This window comes from Hemitrygon akajei, unplaced genomic scaffold, assembly GCF_048418815.1.
Source record: "Hemitrygon akajei unplaced genomic scaffold, sHemAka1.3 Scf000112, whole genome shotgun sequence".
Taxonomy (NCBI): Eukaryota; Metazoa; Chordata; class Chondrichthyes; order Myliobatiformes; family Dasyatidae; genus Hemitrygon; species Hemitrygon akajei.
This window is the reverse complement of record NW_027331998.1, coordinates 396853-415641: the sequence shown is the minus strand read 5'-3', so window position 1 is coordinate 415641 and position 18789 is coordinate 396853. Positions and strand designations below refer to the sequence as shown.

Below are 18789 nucleotides of genomic sequence, written 5' to 3'. Positions count from 1 at the left end.
TTACCCCTCATTCCCACACTCGGTGTAGGGTCTCTATCCCGTTGCCACTGTGTCCGAGGGACCCTCACACACATCATCCCTCATTCCCACACGGTGTAGGGTCTTTACCCCGATGCCACTATGTCCGAGGGACCCACACACATTACCCCTCATTCCCACACGGTGTAGGGTCTCTATCCCGATGCCACTATGTCCAAGGGACCCTCACACACATTACCCCTCATTCCCACACAGTGTAGGGTCTCTATCCCGATGCCACTATGTCCAAGGGACCCTCACACATCATCCCTCATTCCCACACGGTGTGCGGTCTCTATCCTGATGCCACTATGTCCGAGAGACCCACACACATTACCCCTCATTCCCACATGGTGTAGGGTCTCTATCCTGATGCCACTATGTCCGAGAGACCCACACACACATTACCCCTCATTCCCACATGGTGTAGGGTCTCTATCCTGATGCCACTATGTCCGAGAGACCCACACACATTACCCCTCATTCCCACACGGTGTAGGGTCTCTATCCTGATGCCACTATGTCCGAGAGACCCACACACATTACCCCTCATTCCCACATGGTGTAGGGTCTCTATCCCTATCACACTGTGTCTGAGGGACCCTCACAAACATTACCCCTCATTCCCACATGGTGTAGGGTCTCTGTCCCGATGCCACTATGTCCGAGGGACCCTCGCACACATTACCCCTCATTCCCACTCGGTGTAGGGTCTCTATCCCTATCCCCCTGTGTCCGAGGGACCCTCACACACATTACCCCTCATTCCCACACTCTGTGTAGGGTCTCTATCCCTATCACACTATGTCCGAATGACCCTCTCACACATTACCCCTCAATCCCACACGGTGTAGGGTCTCTATCCCTATCACACTATGTCCGAGGGACCCTCACACACATTTACCCTCATTCCCACACTCGGTGTAGGGCAGGGGTGTCAAACTCATTTTAGGTCACGGGCCGGATTGAGCAAAATGCAGCTTCATGCGGGCCGGATCAGTCGGATGCGTGCGAACGCAGCTTTCGTTGCCTCCGTTTTTTCAGCCTGCTCTCATGTGTCTCAGTCTCTGCTATAACTACAAAGTGTTTCACTTTACAAATTCCGTTTCTTATGAAGAAGACTGCCGAGCAAGACTGCCGAATAAACACTAAAAACCCTGAAAACCTGGTACCTGAATAAACTCAGCATTAGCCATATCATACGCCATAGGCGCTTCGATTACTGGGGCCAGCTTTAATAGTAATTAGATATTATCTCGCGGGCCAAAGATAATTCCACCGCGGGACGGATTTGGCCCGCGGGCCTTGAGTTTGACATATATGGTGTAGGGTCTCTATCCAGATCACACTATGTCCGAGGGACCCTCACACACATTACCCCTCATTCCCACACTCGGTGTAGGGTCTCTATCCCTATCACACTGTGTCCGAATGACCCTCTCACACAATACCCCTCATTCCCACACTCGGTGTAGGGTCTCTATCCCTATCACACTGTGTCCGAATGACCCTCTCACACATTACCCCTCATTCCCACACTCGGTAGGATCTCTATCCCTATCACACTGTGTCCGAGGGTCCCTCACACACATTACCCCTCATTCCCACACTCGGTGTAGCGTCTCTATCCCTATCACACTATGTCCGAGGGACCCTCACACACATTTACCCTCATTCCCACACTTGGTGTAGCCTCTCTATCCCTATCACACTATGTCCGAGGGACCCTCACACACATTTACCCTCATTCCCACACTCGGTGTAGGGTCTCTATCCCTATCACTCTATGTCCGAGTTACCCTCACACACATTTACCCTCATTCGCACACTCGGTGTAGGGTCTCTATCCCTATCCCCCTGTGTCCGAGGGACCCTCACACACATTACCCCTCATTCCCACACTCGGTGTAGGGTCTCTATCCCTATCCCACTGTGTCCGAGGGACCCTCACTTTCATTACCCCTCATTCCCACATTCTGTGTAGCGTCTCTATCCCTATCACACTATGTCCGAGGGACCCTCACACACATTTACCCTCATTCCCACACTCGGTGTAGCGTCTCTATCCCTATCACACTATGTCCGAGGGACCCTCACACACATTTACCCTCATTCGCACACTCGGTGTAGGGTCTCTATCCCTATCCCCCTGTGTCCGAGGGACCCTCACACACATTACCCCTCATTCCCACACTCTGTGTAGGGTCTCTATCCCTATCACACTATGTCCGAATGACCCTCTCACACATTACCCCTCATTCCCACACTCGGTAGGATCTCTATCCCTATCACACTGTGTCCGAGGGTCCCTCACACACATTACCCCTCATTCCCACACTCGGTGTAGCGTCTCTATCCCTATCACACTATGTCCGAGGGACCCTCACACACATTTACCCTCATTCCCACACTTGGTGTAGCCTCTCTATCCCTATCACACTATGTCCGAGGGACCCTCACACACATTTACCCTCATTCCCACACTCGGTGTAGGGTCTCTATCCCTATCACTCTATGTCCGAGTTACCCTCACACACATTTACCCTCATTCGCACACTCGGTGTAGGGTCTCTATCCCTATCCCCCTGTGTCCGAGGGACCCTCACACACATTACCCCTCATTCCCACACTCGGTGTAGGGTCTCTATCCCTATCCCACTGTGTCCGAGGGACCCTCACTTTCATTACCCCTCATTCCCACATTCTGTGTAGCGTCTCTATCCCTATCACACTATGTCCGAGGGACCCTCACACACATTTACCCTCATTCCCACACTCGGTGTAGCGTCTCTATCCCTATCACACTATGTCCGAGGGACCCTCACACACATTTACCCTCATTCGCACACTCGGTGTAGGGTCTCTATCCCTATCCCCCTGTGTCCGAGGGACCCTCACACACATTACCCCTCATTCCCACACTCTGTGTAGGGTCTCTATCCCTATCACACTATGTCCGAATGACCCTCTCACACATTACCCCTCATTCCCACACTCGGTAGGATCTCTATCCCTATCACACTGTGTCCGAGGGTCCCTCACACACATTACCCCTCATTCCCACACTCGGTGTAGCGTCTCTATCCCTATCACACTATGTCCGAGTTACCCTCACACACATTTACCCTCATTCGCACACTCGGTGTAGGGTCTCTATCCCTATCCCCCTGTGTCCGAGGGACCCTCACACACATTACCCCTCATTCCCACACTCTGTGTAGGGTCTCTATCCCTATCACACTATGTCCGAATGACCCTCTCACACATTACCCCTCAATCCCACACGGTGTAGGGTCTCTATCCCTATCACACTGTGTCCGAGGGACCCTCACACACATTACCCCTCATTCCCACACTCAGTGTAGGGTCTCTATCCCTCTCCCACTGTGTCCGAGGGACCCTCACACACATTACCCCTCATTCCCACACTCAGTGTAGGGTCTCTATCCCTATCACACTGTGTCCGAGGGACCCTCACACACATTACCCCTCATTCCCAACTCGGTGTAAGGTCTCTATCCCTATCTCACTGAGACTGAGGGACGCTGACTCACATTACCCCTCATTCCCAGACTATGAGTTATGTTTCTATACCTACCCCACTGTATCCGAGGGACCCTCACACACTTTACTCCTGTTTCCCACTCTCTGTGCAGCATCTCTATCCCTATCACACTGTGTCTGAAGGACCCTCACACACATTACCCCTCATTCCCACACTCGGTGTAGGGTTTATAACCCTATCCTTTTACCCTTGCTTTTCTCCTCAATAACTTGCAGATCTGGCATATTAGAATTCACAGCCTCCGCCAGCTGCTCCATTACTTCCCTCCCACTCCTTTCTGCTTTGCAGGGGGATAATTTTCTCCATGACTCAGCTTAGGTCACCTGTTGTTCCCCTCACCAATGCGATTTTCTCATACAGTCATAGGAGTTCTCACATATGTTTCTCTGACTCCATCCAGACTCCTGAAGAGTCCCTGCAGGTGAGACAAAAATCCACATGCAGCTCTTTCAACCTTATTTATTGCATTCAGTGCCCTGGATGTGACAGATCGGTGATACATAGAAGAGACTCTGACCTTTTTACAAGCTCCTCTCCGGATTTCAGTTTTAAACCATTTTCGATCCCTTCTCATTTCCCACACTGACCTGTCTGTTCTCAGCCTTTTCTAGTGTCTGGGTGAGTCCATCAGAAACTAGGATATCAGCTCCTCATATTTGACCTCGGTAGTCTGTATTCCAACATGAATTCTCGAATATTTGGATATCTGTTACCCCACTGTCCTTTCTGCTTCCTTCTCATCATCCCATGTACTTCCTATGCTCATTCAACCCCGGGTTTCTCCACCCCCTACCTTCTGCAACTGTGAATTAACCACACACGCAGCTTACTGGGTTCCTCCTCTCACTGTTCCCATCTGCCCTCCACATCTCCCTCATCTTGTTCTGTGCTCCAACTTCCTTTTCCATCAGACGCCATCATCTCGTGCCTTTTGTTTACTCCACCTCTGATGACATCACTCCTTTCACCATGGCGTTGTATACCGTTCAGCTGGGTCTTCTGATATACAGTAGTAAACTACGACAAATTCGGACTGGATCCAATCAGAGGGACATTTCATTATTTTCCTTGCAAGGGAAGCTACTTCAGACGTTATCGTTGGGAAAACATCTTCAATCTGATCGCTCGAATAGACAACTTTTATATTTTCTACAGAGAATGTGAATTAGATTGTTCCATTCCATAATGTAATTTCATCTGTTACCTGCAAACGTCACTCATTCCAGCCATTTATTCTTAAATCAGTCACTTTGTCTTTACATGCTTCTCCCCCATTTTTCCTCTGTTGTCAAAACTTCCTCCCACCATAAGGTAAACCTCTCCCGTCGTAAACCACACATCTCCCCCGTCATGCACAAGTCCCTGGACAATGGGGACAAGAACATCCCCAATGTCGCCCTCACCCTGATGGCCAGCTTCATGTGTGACTGCATCAGGTTGTGTGTGGATCCCAGATACGTGGGCACAAGGTACCACTGCATGCCCAGGTTCTACCTGTCACCCTGGCTGCGAAGGATAGGTCTAGCCCCACTCCCACACAGTGCCCCAGTAGACAAGTTCTTCTAGGTCAATGCCTTTGACCACAAGGCTATTAGACAGTGGTCGGCACGTAATGCCCTGCAGGCGCTGCAGGGGAAGGACAAGATGAACTCAGTGGGGTGGTTCCCTGAGCAGACTGTCCAGTTCATCTGGCAAATTGCCTCATCGCCAGACCTCACCAACAGGCACCAAGACCTCGCCTGGCTGGCGGTGAGAGGGGACCTCCCAGTCAGATCCATCCTGTACGCCCAGAACATCGTCTCCACACCCTGCTGCCCACGGGAGGACTGCAATCAGGCGGAGTCAGTGACTCACCTCTTTGCACACATTGGGTTCACGAAAAAGGTGTGGAGGAGGATGGAAGGGATGGTGTCAAGATTCATGCCCAGCAGCTGAGTAATTTACGGGCTGTTCCCAGGGAAGCACATGGAGACAAACATCCGGTTCTGCTGGCAGATCATCAACTCGGTGAAGGACGCTCTTTGGTCAGCCCAGAACCTGATGGTCTCCCAGCACATGGAGTTGTCCGTGGCTGAGTGTTGCCAGCTGGTGCATTCTTGCCTGCAGGAATACGTGCTGAGGGATGCACTCAGGCTTGGCACAGCCACCGCGAAGGGCTGTTGGGGAAGGACCACAGTTTAAAGTTCATCACCTGCAAGAATGGGAGGGGTCGGGTGGGGAGGAGAATACCCCTCATCAGGGGTGTGGATAGATGAGGCAACATGGTGCCCCAGGAGTGGCTGGAGATGTATAGACCGTAAAGAAACTTCGGTAAAGGAATGCAAGTCAACGCCTGGATGTTTATTGTTAATAATTTTTATTTTATTGGAAATAAGTCTTTAATCCTTGCCTAAAGTTTGAGTCAATGAATGGTTTATTGTAAACATCTTTAACTTGAATAGGAACAGCGAGCCAACGCATAATTTATTATAAATGACTATTTATTGTATAAGGACTCAGATTTAACGAATGTTTTTTTCTATGTAAATAACTTTATTTTGAAGTATTCCAGAATAAAGTAGTTTTGGGAAAAAAACACATCTCCTGTCACAAAGCACACCCCTCATCATAAAACATATATTCACCCCAAGTCATAAACCAGACTCCTCATTCCGTAAACTACATCCCCCTGATTTTAAACACACATCCCTCGTCATTAAGCGGACGCAGCTTCCTATAAACTTCCATCCAAACAAACTAGGAAACCAGCCAGTCACTGGAATTGCATAGATTCCATTTTGTCACATGACATTTTACAAAAGTTATAAATTGATAAAAACTTCAGAGTTACAGATCTGCTTCCACCATGGCAAATGTATCATGCAGGTTCTTTGTCTTCTATCTCTTACCTACTGGTGCCTGTCTCACTGCTCCCTTTATACTGGCTATCTTCCTTCTCCAGCCTCAGTCCTAATGCAAGGTTTCAAGCCGAAAGGTTGACGGTTCTTTCTGCTACGATGCTCCTGATGCCAGCAGCTCCAGTCTCCTCTGTCACCTTCTTTACCACCTTTTGTACTTGTGATGCCTCTTTCAGGGAACTGTGCACTATTGATTCAAATATGGCTAACCAAAGTTTTGTACAGGTGCAACACAACTGAACAGCTTTTATACTTAAGCTCCCAGCTGTTGAAGTTTCTGTATGGCAGACCATCTTTTCCACAAGTTACCATTTTCAGTGAGTTATGGTCTTGCACCCGAAGATCCTCCTGTACGTCAATGCTCTGCCATTCACTGTATATTTTCCACTTATATTTGACCTCCCCAAGTGCAGCACGTCACACCTATCCAGATTAAATTCTGTCTCCATTTTTCTGCACACATTTCCAACTCCATTGTAGCCTGCTGAATCCAATGCCAACTTTCCTCACTAACCACAACGCCACCAATTTTTGTGTTGTCTCCGTGGTGATTAATAAGCTCACCTACCCACCATCCAACTCATTTACAAATGTCACAAACAGCAGACGTTGCAGCTCTGATCCCTGTGGAACATCGCTGCTCATCGTTTACCCCCACTCACCCACACACAAGGGGCAATTTACAGTGGCCAATTAACCTTCTAAGCATGGGTGGAAACGGGAGCACCTGGAGTAAAGCCACGTAACTACGGGGAGAGCTGCAAACTCCGCACAGACAGCACCTGGGGTCGGTATTGAACCCGTGGCTCTTGTACCATGGCAGCAGTTCTTCTGGCTGGATAACAGTATAACAAGAGGAATTGAGTACAGGAGTAAAGAGGTCCTTCTGCAGCTGTACAGGGCCCTGGTGAGACCTCACCTGGAGTATTGTGTGCAGTTTTGGTCTCCAAATCTGAGGAAGGACATTCTTGCTATTGAGGGAGAGCAGCGTAGGTTCACAAGGTTAATTCCTGGAATGGCGGGACTGTCATATGTTGAAAGATTGGAGCGACTAGGCCTGTATACACTGGAATTTAGAAGGATGAGAGGGGATCTGATTGAGACATATAAGATTATTAAGGGATTGGACACGCTGGAGGCAGGAAGCATGTTCCCGCTGATGGGTGAGTCCAGAACTAGAGGTCACAGTTTAAGAATAAGGGGTCGGCCATTTAGAACTGAGATACGGAAAAACTTTTTCACCCAGAGAGTGGTGGATATGTGGAATGCTCTGCCCCAGAAGGCAGTGGAGGCCAAGTCTCTGGATGCTTTCAAGAGAGAGTTAGATAGAGCTCTTATAGATAGCGGGGTCAAGGGATATGGGGAAAGGGCAGGAATGGGGTACTGATTGTGTATGATCAGCCATGATCACAGTGAATGGTGGTGCTGGCTAGAAGGGCCGAATGGCCTACTCCTGCACCTATTGTCTATTGGCTACACTCTGTGCTGCCCCCCCCCCCCCACAGAGGAGTGAAATATTTGGGGGAGGGGATGCTGGGTTGGGGCAAATTTTAGTTGGTCAGTTAACTGGATTGGACCAGATTTGGTGCAGCAGTTGGGATGAGGTAATGAGAGCCATCACCATCAAACCACAGTTACACAGTAGAGAAATAGGTGGTTCTGCCCTGTGATGGTTCAGTTCCGTAGGGCAGTTGGGTTGTACCATTGGGAGTGAGACAATAGTTAGAATAATGTTTAATATGTTGTCTTTGTGACAGCAGTATAATGCAATGCATAACAAAAGTGAAATACAATAAATATACAGTGCCTATAAAAAGTATTCAACCCCCCTGGAAATCTTCATATTTTATTGTTTTATAACGTTGAATTACAGTGGATTTAATTTGGAATTTTTGATACTGATCAACAGAAAAACTCTTTTGTGTCAAAGTGAATACAGATCTCTCCAAAGTGATCTAAATTAATTATAAATATAAAACACAAAATAATTGATTGCATAAGCATTCATCCTCATTACTATGACACACCGAATCATCATTGGTGCCGCAATTGGTTTTAGAAGTTAAACGATTAGTTAAATGGATATCTGTTTTTGGTGAGCTGTGTGCAGTCAAGGTTTTTTAGTAGCTTGTTGTAAAAATACACCTGTATCTGGAAGGTCCAGTTGCTGGTGAGTCAGTATCCTGGCAGAAACTACACCATGAAGACAAAAGAATGCTCCAAGCATTTCGGGAAAGGTTATTGAAATCAAGTCAGTAGTTGGATACAAGAAAATTTCCAAGTCACTGAATATCCCTTGGAGTACAGTTGTCAATCATCAAGAAATGGAAAGAAAATGGAACAGTTGTAAATCTGCCTAGAGCAGGCCATCCTCATAAACTGAGTGACTGTGCAAGATGGGGACAAGTGAGGGAGGCCACCAAGAGATCTATGACAACTCTGGAGGAGTTACAAGCTTCAGAGGCTGAGATGGGAGAGACTGCAAGTAAAACTGTTCCCAAGTGCCTTACTAATCACAGCTTTATGGGAGAGTGGCAAAGCAAAAGCCACTGTTGGAAAAAAAAAACCTCACATGAAATCTCAGCCAGAGTTTGCCAGAAGGCATATGGGAAACACTGAAGTCAGATGGAAGAAGTTTCTATAGTCTGATGAAATCAAAATTGAGCTTTTTGGCCATTGAACTAAATGCTAAGCCAAACACTGCATATGATCAAAAACACTATCCCTGCCATGAAGCATGGTGGTGATGCATCATGCTGTGGGGATTCTTCTCTGCAGCAAGCCTTGAAGGACTTGTAAAGATAGAGGGCAAAATTAATGCAGTAAAATAGAGAGAAATCCTGGAGGAAAATCTGATGAAGTCTGCAAGAGAACTGTGACTTGGAAGAAGATTTGTTTTCCAGCAAGACACTGACCCCAAGCATGAAGCCCAAGCTACACAGGAATGGACTAAAAACAACAAAGTCAATGTCCTGAAGTGGCCCAGTCAGAGTCCAGACCTCAATCCAATTGAGAATTTGTGGCTGATCTTGAAAAGAGCTGTTCACTCATGATCATCATGCAATCTGACAGAGCTTGAGCAGTTTTGTACAGATGAAAAACTTGCAGTACCCAGACGTGCAAAGCTGATAGAGACCTATCCACACAGACTCAAGGCTGTAATTGCTGCCAAAGGTGCATACTGACTTGAAGGGGTTGAATACTGAAACAATCAATTATTCTGTGTTTTATGTTTGTAATTAATTTTGATCACTTTGTAGAGATCTGTTTTTAACTTTGACATGAATCTCTCTCTCCTCCCTCTCCCTCCCTCCTCTCTCCTCTCTCTCTCTCTTCCCCTCTCCTCCCTCTCTCTCTTCCCTCCCTACTCTCTCTCGAACTCTCACTCACTCATATAATTAAATAAGTTGTGTAAAAAGTCGAGTAGTGATGTAGTGTTCATGGGTGTGATGAAAATTTAGAAACCAGATGGCAGAGAGGAAGAAGCTGTTCCTGAATTACTGAGTGTGTGCCTTCAGGGTTCTGTACCTCCTACCCGATGGTAGCAATGAGAAGAAAGCATGGCCTAGGTGATGGGGTCCTTAATGATGGATGCTGCCCTTTTGAGGACCGCTTCTTGAAGATATTCTGGATATTATGGAGGCTGGTGTCCATCATTGAGCTGACTGAGTTTACAACTTTCTGCAGCTTATTTTGATCCTCTGCAGTATTCCACCCCACCCTATCCCCCCCCCCCCACCATCCTGTACCAGACAGTGATGCAGCCAGTTAAAATATACTCCACAGTTCATCTGTAGAATTTTTCAGGTGCTTAGTTGGCATATCAAATCTCAAACTCCTGATGAAATATAGCTGCTGCTGTGCCTTCTTTGTAGCTACATCAATATGTTGGGTCCAGGATTGATCCTCAGAGATGGTGACACCCAGGAACTTGAAGCTGTCACTCTTACCTCTTCTGATTCCTCTGAGGACTGGTATGTGTTCCCACATATTATTCCTTCTGAAGTCCACAATCGGTTCTTTGGTCTTACTGCAGTTGAGTGCAAGGTTGCTGCTGCAACTCCTCTCAGCTAGCTGATAAATCTCACTCTTGTATGCCCTCTCGTCAGCATCTGAAATTCTGCCAACAGTAGATGTATCATCAGCAGATTTATAGATGGCATTTGAGCTGTGCCAAGCCACATAGTCATGGGTTTAGAGAGAGCAGAGCAGTGGGCTAAGCACATACACCTGAGGTGCACCAGTGTTTGATTGTCAGTGAGGTGATGTTATTTCTGATCCTCACAGATTGTGGTTTTCTGGTTAAGAAGTTGAGGATCCATTTGCAGAGGCCCAGGTTCTGGAGCTTTTCACAAGATCACAAGACAAAGGAATGGAAGTAGGCCATTCGGCCCATCGAGTCTGCTTCGCCACTCCACCATAAGCTAAACTATTCTCCTGTCTAGTTCCAATTTCCGGCTTTTTTCCCATATCCCTTGATATCCTGACTAATCAGATACCTGTCAATCTCTTCCTTAAAAACCCTCAATGATTGGGCCTCCACAGCTGTATGTGGCAATGAATTCCATAAATCCACAACCCTCTGGCTAAAAAAATTTCTCCTCATCTCTGTTTTAAATGGGTACCCTCTAATTCTAAGACTGTGACCTCTTGTCCTGGACTCACCCACCAAGGGAAACAGCCTTTCCACATCTACTCTGTCCAACCCTTTCAACATTCGAAATGTTTCTATGAGATCCCCTCTCATTCTTCTATACTCTAATGAATACAATCCAAGAGCCGATAAACGCTCCTCATATGTTAGTCCCTGCATTTCAGGAATCATCCTAGTGAATCTTGTCGTGGTTTTTCGTGCTTTACAAATGACCAAGAGACGCAGAAGATTCTTCAAGAAGGATTAAACTTTAATTTGCAAATCAAAGCTGAGACAGTCATTGAGCTAGTCACTGATCCTCGGGACACAGCAGCTTTTAAAGCAAACTCTAGTTGCATTTTACACGTGCTGCACGTACACTGTGCATAGCAAATAATAAACTCAGAACTGAGCAATGTTCTAATCTACATTTCTTTAGTTCTTTAGCTACCTCTCGTTAACACACCATTGTCTTCCACATTTTTAAGATCTCTGTCTCCTACCAAATTGAATACATGCATAGAAAATAATAAACTCAGAACTGAGCAATGTTCTAATCTACATCTCTTAGCTACCTTTCTTTAACACACCATTGTCATCTTCAGACTGCAGTCTCCTACCAAATTGGGTACATGCATAGCAAATAATAAACTCAGAACTGAGCAATGTTCTAATCTACATTTCTTTAGCTCTTTAGTTACCTCTACATTCCTAAGATTTCATTCTACTAAATTGAGTACATGCATTGCAAATAACTGACTTCATAGTTAAAGTTTATACTTTTATACTCCAATAATCTTCGATCAGAGTTGTAGAAATGACCATGTTAAACGCTGAGCTGTAGTCAATAAACAGCATTCTGACATAAGTATCTCTATTGTTCAGGTGACTGACAGCTGTGTGAAGAGTCACGTCTGTCATAGACCTATGTGGCAATAGGCAAATTGCAGTGGGTCCAGGTCCTTGTTGAGACAGGAGTTAACTCCAGCAGGTGGGAACTTCTGACAGTAGCAGTGAGAGATTGCCAGTTGTCTTTGAGCACCCCCGCCAGTAGGTTGGCTCAAGTTTTCAGAGCCCTTTCTTGCCTTATGAAGGTTCACCCCTTGAAAGACAGCCTGACGTTCACCTCCAAGACAGAGGTCACAAAGTCACCAGGTGCTGCAGGAATCTTCGTGCCTGCAGTTTTTATTCTCTTTTTCAAAGCATACTTAAAAAGGTGTGGGGCTCATCTGGAACTGAAGTATCATTGCCAATCATGATGTTAGGTTTTGCTTTGTAGGAAGTAATGGCCTGCAAACCCTGCCAGAGTTGATAGGGAGCCAATTCGGCTTTCAACCCCATTTGGAATTGTACCTTTGCTCTTGAGGTATCCCTCCACAAATTGTACTTGGATTTCTTGTATAGACTTGGGTCGCCGGACTTGAATGCTACAGTTCTAGACCTCAGCAGACTATGAACTTTCTGGTTCACCCACAGTTTTTGATTTGGGTATGTACAGTATGTTCTTGTGGCACACATTCACCCATACAAGTATTAATGCAGTCAGTGACAGCTGTGGTGTACTCATTCAGACTCGAAGATGAATCCCTAAATACAGTCCAGTCCACCAATTCAAAGTAGTCCTGTAACTGCTCCTACACCTCCCTTGTCCATATCTTCTTGGTCCTCATTACTGGTGCTACAGTCTTCAGTTGCTGCCTATACTCGGAGTAGAAGTACAGCCAGGACTTTCCAAAATCCATGTTGGCCATGGAGGAATTAAAATACGGAAGAAGACATCAAACTCGAATAGGTCAAGGACAGTGGAAGCAGATAAACTGATTCTCTTTGTTGTTGTCATGAAGCCGAAGGAATGGAGGCCACCATTTTGTGAAGTTGTTCTGCATCCTCCATTTTGTGAACTATTTTTGCTTGGTTGGATCAGTGTTTTAAAATGTACACAATGATGCTCCAGGTAATCTGCTGGACTAGGGATAATTTCCAAATAAGAAGTTATTTGTGAGGTGTTCTTCGATCAGATGTAACTTGCAGGTTTGTGAATGATGGTGTCTGTGCCTGCCCTGAGTGATTTGAGCTGGTTACTGGTTTGGTAACTGATTTAGAGCAAAGAGCCATAAATTACCAGATGGGGGCAGAAAATGGATGCTTACTTGGACTAGAGCCAATAAGAAGGTGTTACTGGTCAGTCAGATGACCCATGGCCAATAACACTGAAATGCAACATTTGAACTGGTAAGGAATGGTAAGCAGAGGCTTCAAATACAAAGTGGCGCTAACTCCAGAAATTAACCATCACAAGGAAGAACTCCCATGCCAGGGGCTGGGAGAAGAAGGAATGACCATCTGGCCAATGGAATTCCCTTATTTCTGTGTTATAAATAGGAAAAGTGGTCTAGGTGAGTATTGGTACAAAGGGAACAGTAGAATTCATGTTTTAGTTTTTGGCCTGGGCTTCTTGTTTGTGCAGAGACAATAAAGCATAAGCTTTGGTTAATTAAGAGTTGCATAGTGAGTGTCTTTATCTAGTTTCATTGATGAATGGTCAACAAGAGCTTTTGATGGTGGTGTAACAGTGAACCAGTGTGTTGGTTCCTTTGGTGCTACAAGCAATTTGTTAGTAATAATTATTTAGAGACCTTTTCAAGATGACTTGTTTAAAATTCCCCAGAATGGTAGGGAAGGCATCAGGATGCAATGTTTCATTCCCAGTTATTGCATTGTTCAGTTTATCTAGAGCTTGTTTGACACAGTCCTGAGGTGGGATTTACAGCACTACCAAGATGATTGTTGAAATCTCTCACGGCAGATAAAATGGACAACACTTGATCGCGAGATGTTCCAGGTTGTGTGAGTGTGAGTGTGACTGGGACAGCACTGCAATGCTTGTACACCACAAGCAGTTGATCATGAAGCGTACTCCAGCTCCTCTGCCTTTGAAAGTCTCAGCAGTCCTGTCTTAGCAGTGAATTGTGAAGCCATCAAGCTGTATTGCTGCATCCAGAATGGAAGAGGTTAACCAAGATGCTGTGAAACAAAAAACACAACTGGTCCTAATGTCCTTTGATACAGCGATCTAGCTCTGAGATCTTCGATTTTACATTTGCCAGCAAGGTGATGGGGATTGGTAATCGAAAGCTTCCTTAGAGGAACTTTTAAACCAGCAGGGCATCCTCTCTTCTGCTGCCTTAAAGGGAACCGCAACAGTGACCAGAGGCCGTTCAACTTGAAGTAGCGATAGATTTTAAAAATCGCCTTAAAGCAATGTTACTAACTGTACAGACCTTAGATGTAGTTGTGGTTCTTAGCTGTAGTGACTGAAATGGGAGTACTTGATGGTTTCCATTGGAGCTGCTCGCAAGAGTTGCCTTCTTGATGGTGCTCTGGAAGTAGTTTAGGTCAAGAGTTGAATTTGGACGATTGGGGCGGGGTAGCTAGGTTCCATGAGATGAGATGTTGGGTGGTTATCATCTGGGTGGATTATTAGCGGGATCCTTCTCTGAGATTTGTCAATGTGTCGTGCTGGAGAGGCTTGTGAGTTTCTGAGATCCCAAGAGCGATGCCATCTGGAGTTGAGCTACCAGTAGGTTCACCTATGGTGGTAAGGTCAAGGGATAGGTTCCAGACAAAGAACAATGCAACCCAGACCTCAACGGTGGAGCTGGTGGAAGATGTCACATCACAATGGCAGTGAAGGGTCCCCAGTCATCTTGCATTCCATACATTGGACTCTGACCCCTCAATCTGTCAAGGACCCTGTGCATCAGCCTCACCGCATTAAACAAAGTCGTGCACAGGTGTTCTCTCCATCACAAACCCTTAGGAGAACATCATACTCATCATGTGATTGCACTATTACTACTAGTTGTGGGGTGGCTTGGGAGTTGCGTTTGGTTTCGGGCATTTGTAGTGGTAATCTGAATTGGTAGGATGGTAAGTATTTGAAGCATGACATTTTGAATGCTGCAGAAAGGCTGGGGCATTTGTCCTGGGTTAATAAGTGTAGGCATTTAGGTTGGGCTGTTGAGAAGGGACATTTGAGATGGGGTATTTGTTTAAATGGTATTTGGCATGAGCTAACTGATTTAGGGCAGATGGGCAGGGTGAATTGAGACTGGTGTGGGTCAGTTATGCCAGTGTAATTGGTGAGGTGGTTGGGAGGGTAATTGTGAGTGAAAGAATAGGTGCAGGTGTATTGAAGAGGGGTAGTTGAGAAGCACTTTCCTTCCAACAGTGAAAGAGGCTGTTAAACCCATTAAACCCACGCCAGCTCAAGGAGCAATTCCACTCCTCCACTAATTTCCCTATAACCTGGTCTCCCCACATTCCTATCAACACCTCCTGATGTGGGAGGAAACCAGATTACTTGGGGGAAACCGTGGGGGGGAGCGGAAATGGGCAAATTCCACACAGGCAGCAGCTGAAGGCAGGGTTGAACAACAATGGCTGGAGTTTCTCGGAGCAACTTGGAAGGTGCATGATAGATACATCCCAAAGATGAAGAAGTACTTTTGTAGTTCAAAAGTAGGATGAGGCAACTGTGGCTGACAAGCGAAGTCAAAGACAGCATAAAAGCAAGAGGGTGTGTAACAGAGCAAAAAATAATGGGATGATAAAGGATTGGGAAGCTGTTATAAAGGAACAAGTCTCAAGGAGAGAAAAGATTAAATATATAAAAGAGAATATCAAAAAAATTATTTTAAATATATAGAGTAAAAGAGAAGTGAGAGTGGATATTTGACCGCTGGAAAATGATGCTGGAGAGGTAGTAATGGGGAACAAAGAAATAGCAGATGTATTGAATAAGTATTTTGCATCAGTCTTCATGGTGGAAGAGTCTAGCAGTTTACCAGAAATTCGACTGTGTCGGGGCAGAAGTCAGTGTAGTTGCTATTACGAAGGAGAAGGTGCTTGGGTAGGTGAAAGGTCTGTAAGTCGATAAGTCACCTGGACCGGATGGACTACACCCCAGGGTTCTGAAAGAGGTAGCTGAAATGATTGTGGAGGCATCAGTAGTGATCTTTCAACAATCACTAGATTCTGGGATGGTTTGGGAGGAATGGAAAATTGTTAATGTCACTCCACTCTTTCGGAAGGGTGGGAGGCAAACAACAGGAAATCAAAGCAACAAAAAACACACAGATTGAGAACAATGGACTGTTCATTTCACACACGCAGGTGTCACATATTGAAAGCCACAGATGCAAATTCACCCACAAATGCAAATTTACCCACTAACAGAACTGAGAGGAGTTCCTGGAATAGTGGTGAGAGAGAAAGTGAGACAGAACGGTGGAGGGGGGGGGGGGGCGGAGTGGTGAGAGAGGGTTAGAGAGATGCCATGTAGTATGTGGGGCTGAAGTCAAGTCAAGTCACTTTTATTGTCATTTCGACCATAACTGTTGGCACAGTACATAGTAAAAATGAGACAACGTTTTTCAGGACCATGTTGTTACATGACAGTACAAAAACTAGACTGAACTACGTAAAAAACAACACAAAGAAGAAAAAAGTCACACAACTACACTAGACTACAGACCTACACTGGACTGCATAAAGTGATTGGATACGTGAAAGGTCTGAAAGTCGATAAGTCACCTGGACCAGATGTACTACACCCCAGGGTTCTGAAAGATGTTGCTGAAGAGATTGTGCCGCCATTAGTAATAATCTTTCAAATACCACTGGATTCTGGGATGGTTCCGGAGGAATGGAAGTTTGCAAATAGATTTACTGAGTAAACCTGCAAGAAAACAAAACTCAGGGTCATATATGGTGACAAAAATGTACTTTGGTAATAAATTTACTTTGAACTTTGACCTTTACCTTATATGTATAATGGTAAGCTTCTGTCCTGAAGATAATGGGATTGTTATTAGGCTGGTAACCATGCATGGGTTTACTTTAGCCCAGAGTTTTTGGATCCGGTCAGTTTGAATCTTTTCATAATCAGAATCACTGAGAAATGTGAAATTTGTAGTTTTGTGGCAGCAGTGCAGTGCCATTCATAAAACAGACAATAAATTACAATAAGAAATATGTACCGTGGATTCCGGTTAACTGGGGCACATCAGGATCAGAACATCTTGGCCTAAATAAATGACTGCCCCAATAAGCTGAAGTTTCAAGGAAATAGTTAAAAAAGACAAAGTGCCATTTAACTGAGTTTTGGAGACAGAGGGACCACTGGGATTGCTCAGTTGGGAGCCTGTATTGATCTGATGGGCTGAATGATCTACTCCTGTGTGCGGTCAGGAGTGAAGGGGCTAAACCAGGGGTGGGCAAACTTTTTGACTTGTGGGCCACAAAGGGTTCTAAAATTTGACAGGGGGGCCGGACCAGGAGCAGATGGACGGAGTGTTTTGGTAATACACCTCATAAGAGAAAATAAAATATCATGGGATATGTAGAAAACATGTGCTTTAATTTCAATTGAAAATGAACAAATGCATTACAACAAAATATCTGTCTTTGAAGTCCCATGGTATTTAGCTATTTATTGAAATGACTTTTAAAACACTGAAAATTAAATGAATAAAATACAGCTTTTTTTAAATAGTAACAGTTATTATTTTAAAGCACTGAAAATTCTGTTATCCTTCAAGATATTATCATCATCACTCTCCTCCTGACTGTCTTTATTTCAAAAACGGTAGGAGATGCAGGTCTACTTGTCCTGCTCCTTCTTATTCAATTGTCCCCTATGCCAAAACTCAACAACGACCAGCACAAGGACAGAACAGTGACAGCGCGCCAGTATGCGGAGCGCGTTATTTGATCTGGAGCGCATTTTTTATTTTGAGAACGTACGTGCACCTGCGCACTACTCATGTCCATCACTTAACAGAAATGACATGTAACATGTAAGGCTTATTGAAAAAAATATTTTCAAATGCATTATTTACATAACACAACGAAGAAACTTATTTTTAATTTCAGTGGGAACAGTGTTGTTGGTCTCCCTTTTTAGCCAGCGCATCAAAGTCTGGATTTAGTTTTGTTGTGGCGAAAACGCCAGAATTGCGGGGAAAAAAACGTTAACAAGGTTTATTAATATAATTTCATCAAGTTCTGCGGGTCGGATTAAAAAGCTTAACGGGCCGCATATGGCCCCCAGGCCGTAGTTTGCCCATGCCTGGGCTAAACACTGAGATGGAATTGTCCCAGAGTTTGCTTTGGTGGGGGTGGGGGGGGGGTGGATGTTATTGTTGGTTGGAGACAAAAATCATTTATTTTATTGAGATGCCTATCCAGCCCTTTGAGCCACGCCGCCCAGCAATCCCCCGAGTTAATCCTAGCCTGATCGTAGGACAATTTGCAATGGCCAATTAACCCACCAACAGGTATGTATTTGGACTGTGGGAGAAAACTGGGGCACGCAGAAGAAACCCACACGGTCATGGGGAGAACGTACAAACTGGATCCGTATAGGCAGCAGCGGTAATTGAACCCAGTTCGCCTGTGCTGTAAAATGTTGTGCTGGCCACTATGCCACCATGCTCCAAGGACATTGGAAGTGAGGGACGGATGTTTGGGGAAGTTCATGAGGTGAATTTTACACTAAGACTGAATGTCTTTCTGTCCCTCAGTTGCAGATTCTGGTGATCCGTGTAAAAAACCCACTGTCCTGGATCAGCACTGGAGGAGCACGAATTGCTATGAAACTCAATGCACCGGTC

General features: G+C 45.4%; 1 long non-coding RNA gene across 1 annotated transcript in view; it reads left to right on the top strand.

Moving 5' to 3' along the window:
* The window catches only part of LOC140723401 (uncharacterized), a 28178-nt gene extending 9389 nt beyond the window's left edge, over positions 1-18789 (top strand). Inside the window, exon 3 of the long non-coding RNA XR_012097886.1 lies at positions 18700-18789. This is a non-coding gene — a long non-coding RNA (uncharacterized lncRNA). The remainder of the gene's footprint in view (positions 1-18699) is intronic.